The 12,476-nt window shown below is 41.8% G+C and overlaps 1 protein-coding gene across 1 annotated transcript in view; it reads right to left on the bottom strand.

Moving 5' to 3' along the window:
• Nucleotides 1–12,476, bottom strand: part of PCYT1B (phosphate cytidylyltransferase 1B, choline) — a 105,686-nt gene that overhangs the window by 76,709 nt on the left and 16,501 nt on the right. The gene's annotated exons all lie outside the window — the stretch shown is intronic.

Here is a 12,476-nt window from a genome sequence, read left to right as displayed (position 1 = left end):
CTTGCTGCTTTGTTTCTTTTATTTTATTCTGTTACAAAGGTCTTGGGCCGTTCTGGGCAAGGGACCCAGGCTGCACTACCCAGATAAGATAAAACCGCTTCCTGAGGGGCCCAGGGTGTCTTCAGAAAGAACACAGCAACCTCCACTAAAAAAAGGGGACCACGTCCCTGGCTGCAGCCTGTGATGTGTTGTAGTCAGAATACTTGCCAAGTAGGAGTCACCCTGAACATAAAGCCACTTTTTGAACCCAAACTCCCTGTGCCAGTTGCTAGCTGACCTCCAAGAGTCACTCAGGGTCTAAGCACCTGCAGTTCATCTGCTGAGCTGCAAGCAACACTTAACTCTGCCAAGTCCCCTGAGGCCTGGTTGTAGCCCCGCAACCTACCTCTGGGGCTGCCCTAGGAAACCTTGCAAGGAAGTAGATTATTTTCTACAGCTTGCCTCCCACCCATGGCTGTGTAGCTTCTTGCTTCCCCCCTCTCCCCCAGCGACTTCTCCCACTTGCCAGCTATTGCGAGTTTCCACAAGGAAGCCTTGCCCATTGGCTGCCCTTGTGTTGTGTGTGCTGGCCAGGTAGCCATCTGCTCTCATTTTTACTGCTCTTGGATGTCCTTTCCTTTTTTTGTATGATTTATTTTTGTAGGAAAGTCAGATTTACGGAGAAGGAAGATCTTTCATCCACTGGTTCACTCCCCAAGTGGCTGTAACAGCCGGTGGAAGTGGAGCAGCTGGGATACAAACCGGTGCCCATATGGGATTCCAACCCATGCAAGGCGAGGACTTTAGCCGCTAGGCTACTGTGCCGAGCCTGGGTGTCCTTGCTAATCACACAGCTCTCAGCCAAAGTCTCATGGTAATTAGAGAAACATTGCAGAAACAATATAAAACATGATGTGCTTTAATGTCGAAACTGTCGAGGAACATCCACATTTTAAGAGGACAACTCTGAGGAAAAAAATGATTACAATGGTATTCTAGTGCAGTTTCACCATTTTTTAAAAATAAAGATTTATTTATTTTAACTTGAAAATTTAGAGGGAAAGGTCTTCCATCTGCTGGTTCACTCCCCAAATGGCTGCAATGCCCAGAGCTGACCTGTTCTGATCTGAAGCCAGGAGTCTCTTCCAGGTCTCCCATGTGGGTACAGGGGTCTGAGAACCTGGACCAGATGCCATTATCTTCTCAGTCCACAAGCAGAGAGCTGGATTGGACGTTGAGAAGCTGGGACACAAACTGGCACCCGTATGGGATCCCGGCACTTGCAGGTGGAGGATTAGTGACATTTGAAGGGCTAAGGGAAATGTGGCAGGGACCAGGGGTGCAGAAGGTGCAGTGGCAAAAGACACCAATAGAAGTGCTCTGAATAGAAGTCCTTGGGATTCTAAATCTTTGCTTTTTATCTATAGCCATAGTACTAGCAGCACTAACATAAGCATCACCTGGGAACTTGTGAGAAGCAAATTGTTGGAGCAAGCATGGCTCAGGTTCTTATCCCTATAACCCATGTGGGAGAACTAGGTTGAGTTCCTGCCTTCCAGCTTCAACCGGCCTCAGCCCCAGCTTCTGTGTTTTGGTAGTGAACCACCAAGTGCAAGATCAATCTCAACACCTTTCAAATAAATGAGTAAACAAGTAAATAAATTTTAAAATGAGAATTGTTAGCTGTACACTGGACTGCAGGCCTGATTCTGTAGGTCTGGGGGTAGGGTGGGAATGGAATTTGCACTTTTAATGAATTCCTCCCCTGATGCTAATGGTGCAGGTGTGTGCACTACACTTTCAGAACCAGTAGTGCCAAGGATGGACACAAAATACTGTCTCTTCCTCCCTCATAAGCTTGTGGCAGATCAAGTGAAGTATCATGTGGACATACTTTAGAATGCTAGCCTAAGAAGACAGTTTTTATTGCTTTTCACATAGGCAGAAGGCTAGCCCTAAAAACAAATAGAAACAAAGCAAAACAAAACCAGAAGAGGATTCTGCAGCGGAGATCTACACAGTTTGAGTTACAGAACCTGCTATGTTATGATGACATCACTTGACAGTATTCTACATATGCTCAAGACACCAGTGATGCAAGAATTCCAGTTCCTTCTTGTCCTATCTGGCTACCTGTAAGCATGAAACAATTCAAGCTGCACATATAGCTTGACCAAGGCCATGAGTCTGGAAGAGTGAAGGTCTGCATTGTGGATGATTCCCCTTGTCCAGCCATGCTGCGTGATGTGAGAGTGAGATTCTTTTTTTGTTTGTGAAATTGTTCATTTATTTGAAAGGTAAAATGAGAGAAAGACAGAAAGAGGGAGTAAGAGTGGGAGACAGAATGACTTCTCTTCTGCTGGTTCACTCCCACAAACCCCTAAATACTTGCAATGGCCAGCCCAGAACCAGAATGCTGAGCCTAAAGCCAAGATCTAGGAATTCCATCCAGTTCTCCTATGTGATGGTGGGAACCCAGTTTCCACCCCAAGTGTACACATTAGCAAGATGTTGAAGTCAGGAACTGGCTCTGGGAATCCAATCCAGGTATTCTAATGTGAATCCCAGGTACCTTAGCTGGCATCTGTAACTGCTGGGCTGAACACCTGCTCCCAATTATGCTTTTACTCTCAATGTGTTATTACTATTGTTTTTAATAAAGGAGGAATTCCTTTTAATTTGTCTCTTCTAAAAATACATTTTCCTTTGTTTTTCCAGTATTTAGTAATGCTTCTGGAAATTTTGTTTAAAAATCATATATAAAGGTTAGCACAGGACCACTGTAAATTTTACATTATTTACCTACAATTTGCATGCCACCACAGATATAATACTGCTCTGTTTATCAAGTGGGCCACATGTAAAATCTCCATTCCAAATTTGTCCCTAATATCATTACTCCTGATCCCAGTATTTCTTCCACATTTCCTTTTCTATTCATTCTCCCCCTCGCCTCTTTAGATTTAAAAAAAGCAGAATTTGTTGTAAAAAAAAAATAAGATGGAAAACAGAAAGTAGACATAAAATTTAAGATTTCCTGAGATGGTTATTACTTTCTGTGAAGTCTTATTACCTTTATGTCTCTGCTTTGAGTCAATTCCCCAGATGCCTACATGTGCCTGCATGTTTGGACCTAAAACCTGGTGTGACTCAAGAATACTGGATCTAATCCGGTGTTCTCAGTAATACACCATGATCTACCATATGCAGTAATAAAACCTAGGCATAAATGCTATCTGCCATTCCCTCAGGACACTTAAGGCAATAAAAACCGTTTTTCAGTAGAAAGCATTTCACTCTTCTTATGGTGCTTTTTACACATTAGATTATATTATAGTAGCACTCTGAAATCAAAATAATAATCAAACGTTTCAATAGAATAAATAAGATTCATGGACCCGGCGGCATGGCCTAGCAGCTAAAGTCCTTGCCTTGAACACGCCAGAATTCCATATGGGCGCCGGTTCTAATCCCGGCAGCTCCACTTCCCATCCAGCTCCCTGCTTGTGGCCTGGGAAAGCAGTTGAGGACGGCCCAATGCATTGGGACCCTGCACCCGCGTGGGAGACCTGGAAGAGGTTCCAGGTTCCTGGCTTCGGATGGGCTCACTTGGGGAGTGAATCATCGGATGGAAGATCTTCCTCTCTGTCTCTCCTCCTCTCTGTATATCTGACTTTGTAATAAAATAAATAAATCTTTAAAAAAATGAATAAGATTCAGAGAGGGTTGGTGAATTCACCAATGTCATAGAGTAAGTGGTAGAAGTATCACTTGAATCCAGATCATTTGAACTGAAGGGAAATTCACTTTTCCATCCAGCCATGCTGCCTCATTGTTTGATGTAATTATATTTGCTTCTTAGCAAAAATTATTGTGTGATTCATGCACATCTCAAAATAACCCCTTCATCTATTGTCTATCAAATTCACGTAACATAAGGCATCTTTCACTTTTATTCATTTAGTTCATTGCATATCATATCTGTGCAACTATGCTGTTTGGATTTACATATGATAAAAGATGAACACAGATATATAGCCTGACTTCCCAATAGATTGAGATCAGGGCTGAGAAAGGGCCAAAACCTATAAAGGCCGTTAGGGGAAAGATAATGGCAACATCAAAAGTAAGCGTTTCAAAACTTGCATTTTGCAAATTAGGAAAAAAAAACCAAGATTATAGAAAAAGTGTTTTGTCTAATTCTTTTTTTTTTTAAAGATTTATTCATTTTATTACAAAGTCAGATATACAGAGAGGAGGAGAGACAGAGAGGAAGATCTTCCGTCCGATGATTCACTCCCCAAGTGACCACAACGGGCCGGTGCTGCGCCCATCCAAAGCCAGGAACCAGGAACCTCCTCCGGGTCTCCCACACGGGTACAGGGTCCCAAAGCTTTGGGCCATCCTCGACTGCCTTCCCAGGCCACAAGCAGGGAGCTGGATGGGAAGTGGAGCTGCCAGGATTAGAACCGGCGCCCATATGGGATCCCGGGGTTTTCAAGGCGAGGACTTTAACCACTAGGCCACGCCGCCGGGCCCTTGTCTAATTCTTAAGATGGATTTTTTCTCCACATACTGTAGTAAGTATAAGAATTTACTTTCATCCTTTTTACCAAAAATCTTGATTCTATGCAGTCTTCAGGTGCTGTGGAGCAATTGCATAGATAACATGACATAAATAAAAATATGGCTAATGAAATGTCATCTTACATCTTATATTTAGATAAGTATTTGACATAAGTTGAAACAAAACACTAAGCACTCTAAGCTACTGTGCTGTCATGGTTACACCTATGTTTGAAAAGGTCCTAAAAGAGATATGTTTTTGTCAAAATGAGAGGTGCTTAAATGCTGATAAAATCCATTTTGAAAATATTTTATTTTGCTATAGCAAGCCAGATATAATGGCAAGTTTTTTTTTCATAAATTAATGTTGCCCTTAAGCAGAATAAATCATTCCTGTTAACATTAGCAGCTGTGGAGTCAGTCACTAAAGAATTATTATTGCTATTACCTGGTGTTATTTATAAACACTTTTATTTTCTAAGTGCTTTACAATCATTTATTTTCTAGTTAATATTTAATCATCTGCTTACAAGTAATAATCATACATGTAGTGCAGTTTAATCAAAACTCCAAAGGCAGTCACCTTATGTGGAAATTTTGGTCCCTCATTCATAGGATTTGGGTCCAGACATGAAAATGAACAGACAAAAACATGGATAAAGATTCATCAGTGAACTGTGCATGATTTAGAATTTTGGAGTCACTTTTACATGCCAAATACATTATCTCAATATCACTGGATTAGTAAGATACAGATAATTTTCACCACTTAATGGCTCAATTTCATAAACATAAAATTTTAATTTCCATAACACAGAAGCTTGGATGAGTTTGTGATAAATGTACATTGCCAGGCACTGACTTAATGTTGAAACTGTAAGTCACAATCACTGTTCCAGTGATTTTAATGAAAAAGATCAAATGTACCAAACACAGTTCAGGAAACTTCAAGGTTAATAATCTAACTAGATTCAAGTCTAGTCCAAGATACAACCGTTACTGACACCCGCCAATCTTAATTATCCAACGTAAATGGGTATACTGATGTCTCCTTTCAATCTCCCCAAGTATTCTATAAGCAATTATGAGAACCATGAGAGGATTTTTAAGCAGGTGAATGATATGCATATTAATCCCATTTTCCCCTAGGATGATTTTTTTAAAGATGTATTAATTTGAAAAGCAGAGTTATAGTGAGAAGGAAGAAGAAAAAGTGAGGTTGATTGATTCTTCTGCCTGCTAGTTCATTTCTCAAATGGCCATAACAGCCCAGGCTGAGCCAGGCTAAAGCCAGGGGCTTGGAACTCCATCTGCGGCTCCCAAGTAGTGGCAGGAGTTCAAGTACTGGAGCCATCTTCCACTGCTTTCCTAAGTGCATTAACAGAATGCTGAATGGGAAGTGGAGCAGCCAGGACTGCTCATATGGGATGCCAGCATCACAGGTGACAGGGCGCATCAGCCCCTAGGTTGAATTTTCTTACAAGTAGTGAGAGTCTTTGCATTTTTAATGCTTTGATGCATGATGTTTGGATCTTAATTATCAAATTGTCCTTTAGAATGATTGACACATTGACACTATTTCATATGCTAAAGATCTTCCCTCATTCTTAATTGATATGTCATAAACAGCTACCTTCCTTCTCTCTATCCAACCAGGCACAACTTTTCAGAACAGCAGCAAATACTACAGGTTCCTGCAGATTTCACCTGAGTGCTTCCAAATGTAAGAACAAATGAGCTTGCCTGGTGAGAATCGGGATCATCTGATCCCAAGATGGAAATGGCAATTTGTAAGTAAACTATTAAAATCCTTTACTTTACTAATAGGTTTTATTTTGAATTTTATGGTATAATTATGTAGGGTCTGGAACCCCCCTGAAAATTCCCTCCCCCCAACTGATTTTCCCCATATTATTACAATAGTATAGTGCTGCATAAGGAGTTTTAGTTCCATCAGTCTGTTACTTACGTGTTCCCCAACATTGCTGGTACAGACAATGTCAGATGGTCCAGCATCCCATTGTCTAGACATGTCCAACAGTTTCACTGGGAGTCCATCTTTGATTTGGAAATAGGTATGCATATTGCATTCTATTTTCACATCTGGATATGTTAGTCTCTGTTACTCCATCACTATACATTCCCTTAAGTGAGAAGCCACAAGATAAGGTTGGCAACAGATATGAAGTTTAAAACAAAGACAAAATGAAAAAAAAATACATCTCTATAGTAGAAAAAACGCACCACTGAATATCCAGTGCATGGGTGACAAAAAGGAAACACAAAAGCCTAATTTGCATGATGGTTTCCTTATATTAAGAGAATATATGATATTTGTCCTTTTGGGTTTGACTTATTTCACTAAGGATGATGGTCTCCAATTGGGACCATCTAGCTGTAAATGGTATGATTTCATTCTTTTTCATGGCTGAGTGATATTCCACGGAGTAGATGTACCACAGTTTCTTTAACCACTCCTCTTTAGGTTTTGAATGACATGATTTCCAAAGAAACTCTTTGTCTTACAAAATCTGTACTTAGAATCTTTGTGTGCTCTGAGAGACTTGGTTTAATCATCTGGCTTGCTTTCTTATGGCTGCTGGAATGATTTACCCCCAGATAAAGGGGCATAAAACAATACAAATTCATTATCTTCAACTTCTGGACCAGGGTCCTAAGCCTGAAATGAGTGTCAATGAACTAAAATTGGCATGCTTGCATGTCTGTGGAAACCCCTAGGGGAAATAATTGCCTTGTCCGTTCAAGCCTCTGGAGGCTGCTGCATTCCTCAGCTCCTGTCCCAATTTCTTCCCTCTCCAAAACCAGCAATTACATCATGTTGTCTCTGCTTTGGTAGTCATATCTGCTTTTTCTGACTCCTGCTTCCCCGTTGCAACTAAAAAGCCCTTCATAATGACAATGGTCCTACCTGGATCCTGCAGGTTACTCTCCCACCTCAAGCTCTGAATCACTTTTGTAAAGTCCATTTAACCACATGCGCCAACACATTCTCAGGATGCAACTGTCTTTCAGAGAAGCTGTTATTTTGCCTACCACAGCTGCCTTAGTAGGAGCTGGGCATGAGGTATTATCCCCAGTGATTCTGAGCAGCACTTGTCTGTAATTGTAACAGTCATTTATGGAGCCCTGCTCTGTGTTTGATTCAGGCATTATACCCATTTTCAGAAACAGCATCAGCTTAGGAACGTGAACGCCTGGATGGCAGAATTCAGTTTCAAATTCAGGGCTGCTGGACATGAGGGCCCCGCTCTTTGCAGGCTGCCTCGATACTTCCGCGTTTCCCAAGCTCTCTTCACTTTGCTATGTTAGGAGAGCTTTCATGTTGAACGCTCCTCATTTAGTTTGTTTGACATTTAATAATACAGCCTAGCTAGATAAAAGCTTTTTATTAAGCCCCTATAAATCTCATATTTGATTTGTCCAGTAGATAACAATACAGGATGTAATCACAAAACACATGTTTATCATGATGCCTTGGGATGAGCACGTGATAAAGTACTTATGAAGGCTGCATCCCACTCCAGAGCGTTGGCGTTCAGCACCAGGATCTGACTTCTAATTTCAGTTTCTTGCTAATACAGACCTTGGGAAGTAGCTAGAGTGGTTGGGTCCTTGCCACCCATGTGAGTGACTTAGATTGAGTTGTAGGCTCCTGGCTTCAGCCCAACCAAGTCACTGCTGCTTTAAACATTTGGGGAGTGAATCAGCACAGGTAGCTCTCTCCTTCTCTTCCCTATAAATAATAAATAAATAAAACGTTAAAAAAAATTGCACCTTCACATCTTTCAAAAGTAGCATCAGCAAGTTTTTCCCTGCAACGCAAGAAGAGATGGATTTACCAGATTCTCTTTTGTTGAGTAGAGTTTAATTCTCTACCTAATGATGAGTGAGCCTCTGCCTATAGTGTTGGCATCTTATATGGATGCCAGTTTGAGTCCCAGGTGCTCCACTTCATCCAGCTCCCTGCTAATATGCCTGAGAAAGCATCAAAAGGTGGCACATGTTATTGGGCTCCTGCACCCATGAGGGGAACTCAGAAGATGCTCCTGGCTTTGAATTGGCCCAATTCTATCCATTGCAGCTGTTTGGAGAGTGAACCAGCAGATGAAAGATCTCTGTCTCTGTCTTCTCTCTCTCCAGAAGTCTACCTTGCAAATTAAAAAGAAAAAGAAAGCCTAACATTTCAGAGGTATAAGCTCATATTTTCTTGTTAAAAAGATTCATCTGGGCCTGGTGGCGTGGCCTAGCGCTAAAGTCCTCGCCTTGAGCACACCGGTATCCCATATGGGCGCCGGTTCTAATCCCAGCAGCTCCACTTCCCATCCAGCTCCCTGCTTATGGCCTGAGAAAGCAGTCGAGGACGGCCCAGTGCTTTGGGTTCCTGCACCCGTGTGGGAGACCTGGAGGAGGTTCCTGGTTCCCGGCTTCGGATTGGCATAGCACTGGCCGTTGTGCTCACTTGGGGAGTGAATCATCAGACAGAAGATCTTCCTCTCTGTCTCTCCTCCTCTCTGTATATCTGACTTTGTAATAAAAATAAATAAATCTTTTTTTTAAAAAAGATTCATCTATTCATTTTGAAACTCACTCAGAGTTAAAGACCAAGAGGGAAAGACAAGTCTTCCATCTGCTGGTTCACTCTGCAGATTTCTGCAACAACCACAGTTAAGAAGATTGGAAGCCAGAAACCCAGAGCTTTATCCAGATCTCTCACGTGGATTCAGAGGCCCAAACACCTCGGCCATCCTGTGCTGCTTTCCCAGGACATTAGCAGGGAACTGGATCAGAAGTGAAACATGTGGGACTCAAACCAGAGCCTATTTGGGATGCCAGCATTGCAGCTGGCAGCTTTACCCTCTCTACTGCAATGCTGGCACCTGTACTCATGCTATCCTGTATTCTCTCACAGCCTTTGCTTCACACCTACCTGGTGCATTAGCATCACCTGGAGAATTTCTGCAAACCCCGAGGCATGGCTTCTTCCCCTGGAGAGGCTGGTCTGCCAGGTCTGGGGAGCACCATAATGACTTTAAAACTTGAGAGCCACTATGGTGAAGCAGAGATGATAGGGAACTTTATGGAGAGAAGGATTTTGACCCTCAAACTATTAGCCTGTTTTTTAATATAAATCATTTTTGTTTGCATCAAGACAGAGAAGCACTGTTAGTGTTTGTGCCCCAAGAAGCTAGCTGTGTAAAAACCCTCAGTATACCCCAAAGCTGTCACATTGAACACATAACCTACTAAGTGTCTGCTGGGAGGCTATGCCACATGACTCACTAACGGTGCTTGAGAATAATTCTGTGGCTTATGATTCTTCATGGAAGCCCATCTTCACTACATGAAGACATTCTCTTGAGTAAGCAATGGGGCAAGCAAAGACTAAGCGCGGTTTCAAAGAAAAACAACCCTTTCCTCCTGAAAAATGGTCCAAATAACCTTGCCATTCAATTATAGGAACTCAAAAAAGAGCAACCCATTAGCAGTGAACCATGGAAATCCCTAGCACATACAAGAATAATACTGAAAACCATGACTCAAAACATTTTTGAAATTAGCCTATTGGACTTTCATTATAACTGGACCCAGCTTTGTGGTGTAGCAGAGAAGCCCCCACCTGCGATGCCAGCATCCTGCATGGGTTTATAGTTCAAGTCCTGGCTGCCCACTTCTGATCGATTACCTGGGAAAATAGTGGAGGATTGATTTTGTCCTTGGGCCCTTGCTGCTCAACACGGGAGCCTTAGATGAGGCTCCTGGCTTCCGACCTGGATCTGGCCCAGCCCTGGCCATTTGCAGCCTTGTGCAGAGTAAACCAGCAGATGGAAAATCTGTCTCTGTTTCTACCTTTCTAAGTCCAATTTTCAAGTAGAAAGTCTATTTCAGATAGAAATCTTTAAAAGACAAATTTAGGAAGAAAAATTTTTTCATTGCAATTTATAAGGCCACTCATGAAAATGATTTATTATCAAGTCCTAATTTTTGGATATAGGGATATATTGACAAGATTTATCATGTACCTGTCAAACTTTGACTTTTGATTGTTGCCAAAATTTCAGAAATATCCTTCTCCCTGCAAGATGATCATGCTCCTATTGATATCCAATAACAGGTGGCCTGCTCTGGGGAAAGATTCCTGAAGGACTAGAAATAATCTCTGTGTTCAGGACCTGGAACAGAAGACAGCAGGGAGTGATGCGAGGCTCTGAAGTCAGTTCTTACAGAGCAAAAGTTCTGCAACTTTGAAGTGTAGATCTTATTAAGCCAGTTTCCTGGGCCCCACTCCCAGAGATTCTAATTCTAGGCCAGAGTAAGGCCCATAAATTTGTATCGTGAACAAACTCATAGGCATTTCCTGAGGCCCACACTTCTAGTGACATGGTTGAGAGCAACCACAAAAATAGCGTAAGCACAGGGTTTCACAAGGTGAAACTGTGAAGATGACAATCCATGAATAAATAAGTTATGCCAACCTTTAAAAATGATATAGTAGCAGACATTTGGTGCAGTGGTTAAGTCACCACTGGGTACCTGCATCAGAGTGCCTGGTTAAAGTCCCAGGTAAGGCACTTAATCCAGGTTGCTGCTAGTTCATATCCCTGAAGGCGGTAGGTAATGCCTCAAGTACTTCAGTTGTTGACACCCACGTGGGACACCTGGGTAGAGTTCTGTACTCCTGGCTTCTGCTTGGCCCAGCTCTGCTGTTGCATGTATTTAGGGAGTAGACCAGCAAATGGCAGATCACTCTCTAGAAAATACATCAGAAGTTTATTAAATGACAGAAATTGTCAAAAGAACTGAAAAGCCAACTGGAAGACATTCCTGCCAGTCAAAGATGGAAAGTTTTGGACCTGGCATGGTAACCTAGTAGTCCTCGCCTTGCACACACTAGGATCCTATGTGGGTGCTGGTTCTAATCCCGGCAGCCCTGCTTCCCATCCAGCTCCCTGCTTGTGGTCTAGGAAAGTAGTCGAGGACAGCCTAAAGTCTTGGGACTGTGCACCCGCATGGGAGACCTGGAAGAAGCTCCAGACTCCTGGATTTGGATCAGCTCAGCTCTAGCCACTGCGATCATTTTGGGGAGTGATTCAGCGGACGGAGGATCTTCTTCTCTGTCTCCTCTCTGTATATATGACTTTCCAATAAAAATAAATAAATCATAAAAATGGAAAGTTTAAGCAGCAATAAGGATAAGAACTGCAGTGGACTGAAGCCCATTGAGTATGTTTAAGCCCACTAGTTCATAATACCCTCTAAAAAGTCCACCATTTGTCTGCATTGGAGAATGCAAAAGAACAAATACATCACTTTGAAAGCTCGAAACTAGAGAGAAAGTGCCAAATGTTTATCTTACTTTTCCTATACATACTATTCCTCTGGATGAACAAATGGTGAAGAGTAACGTTTTGCCTTAGAATGAGTAACAAATTATTCCCACTTTAGAAGCTCTGAAGAATTCCTGGGCTTAGGCACTGTGCATCAACTACTGCTAACATGGCAGAGAAGTGGACAACCCAAGTGTTACATACTACAGCTAGACATCCATGTGAGATCTGGGAGGTAGTGTGCTAAGTAAATGGAATCTGGCTTTGATCATGCCTCTTGATGCAAGAAGAGTTTACAGGAAATATTCAAGTGATAAAGGAGTGTGCTAACAGCACAGGGATGTAATCAGCAAAACCTTCGCTACAGGAAACTATAGAACAAGCTTAATTTCTTTAACCAAAACATTGAAAGAAACACTTGGGTTAAGAGGGATGTAAGAGACATATCAATCTGTATATTGTATTATTAGGATCCCTAATTCAAAATACTATAAAAAAGATAACATTTATGAGATAATTAGAAATTTGAGCAATCTGAATGCTATGAAAGAATTGTACTAATTTGTATAGGATAATGATAGTATT

This window comes from Ochotona princeps, chromosome X (genome assembly GCF_030435755.1).
Source record: "Ochotona princeps isolate mOchPri1 chromosome X, mOchPri1.hap1, whole genome shotgun sequence".
Classification (NCBI taxonomy): Eukaryota; Metazoa; Chordata; class Mammalia; order Lagomorpha; family Ochotonidae; genus Ochotona; species Ochotona princeps.
Note: the sequence above shows the minus strand (reverse complement) of the source record. Positions and strands in the feature narration are given on the sequence as shown.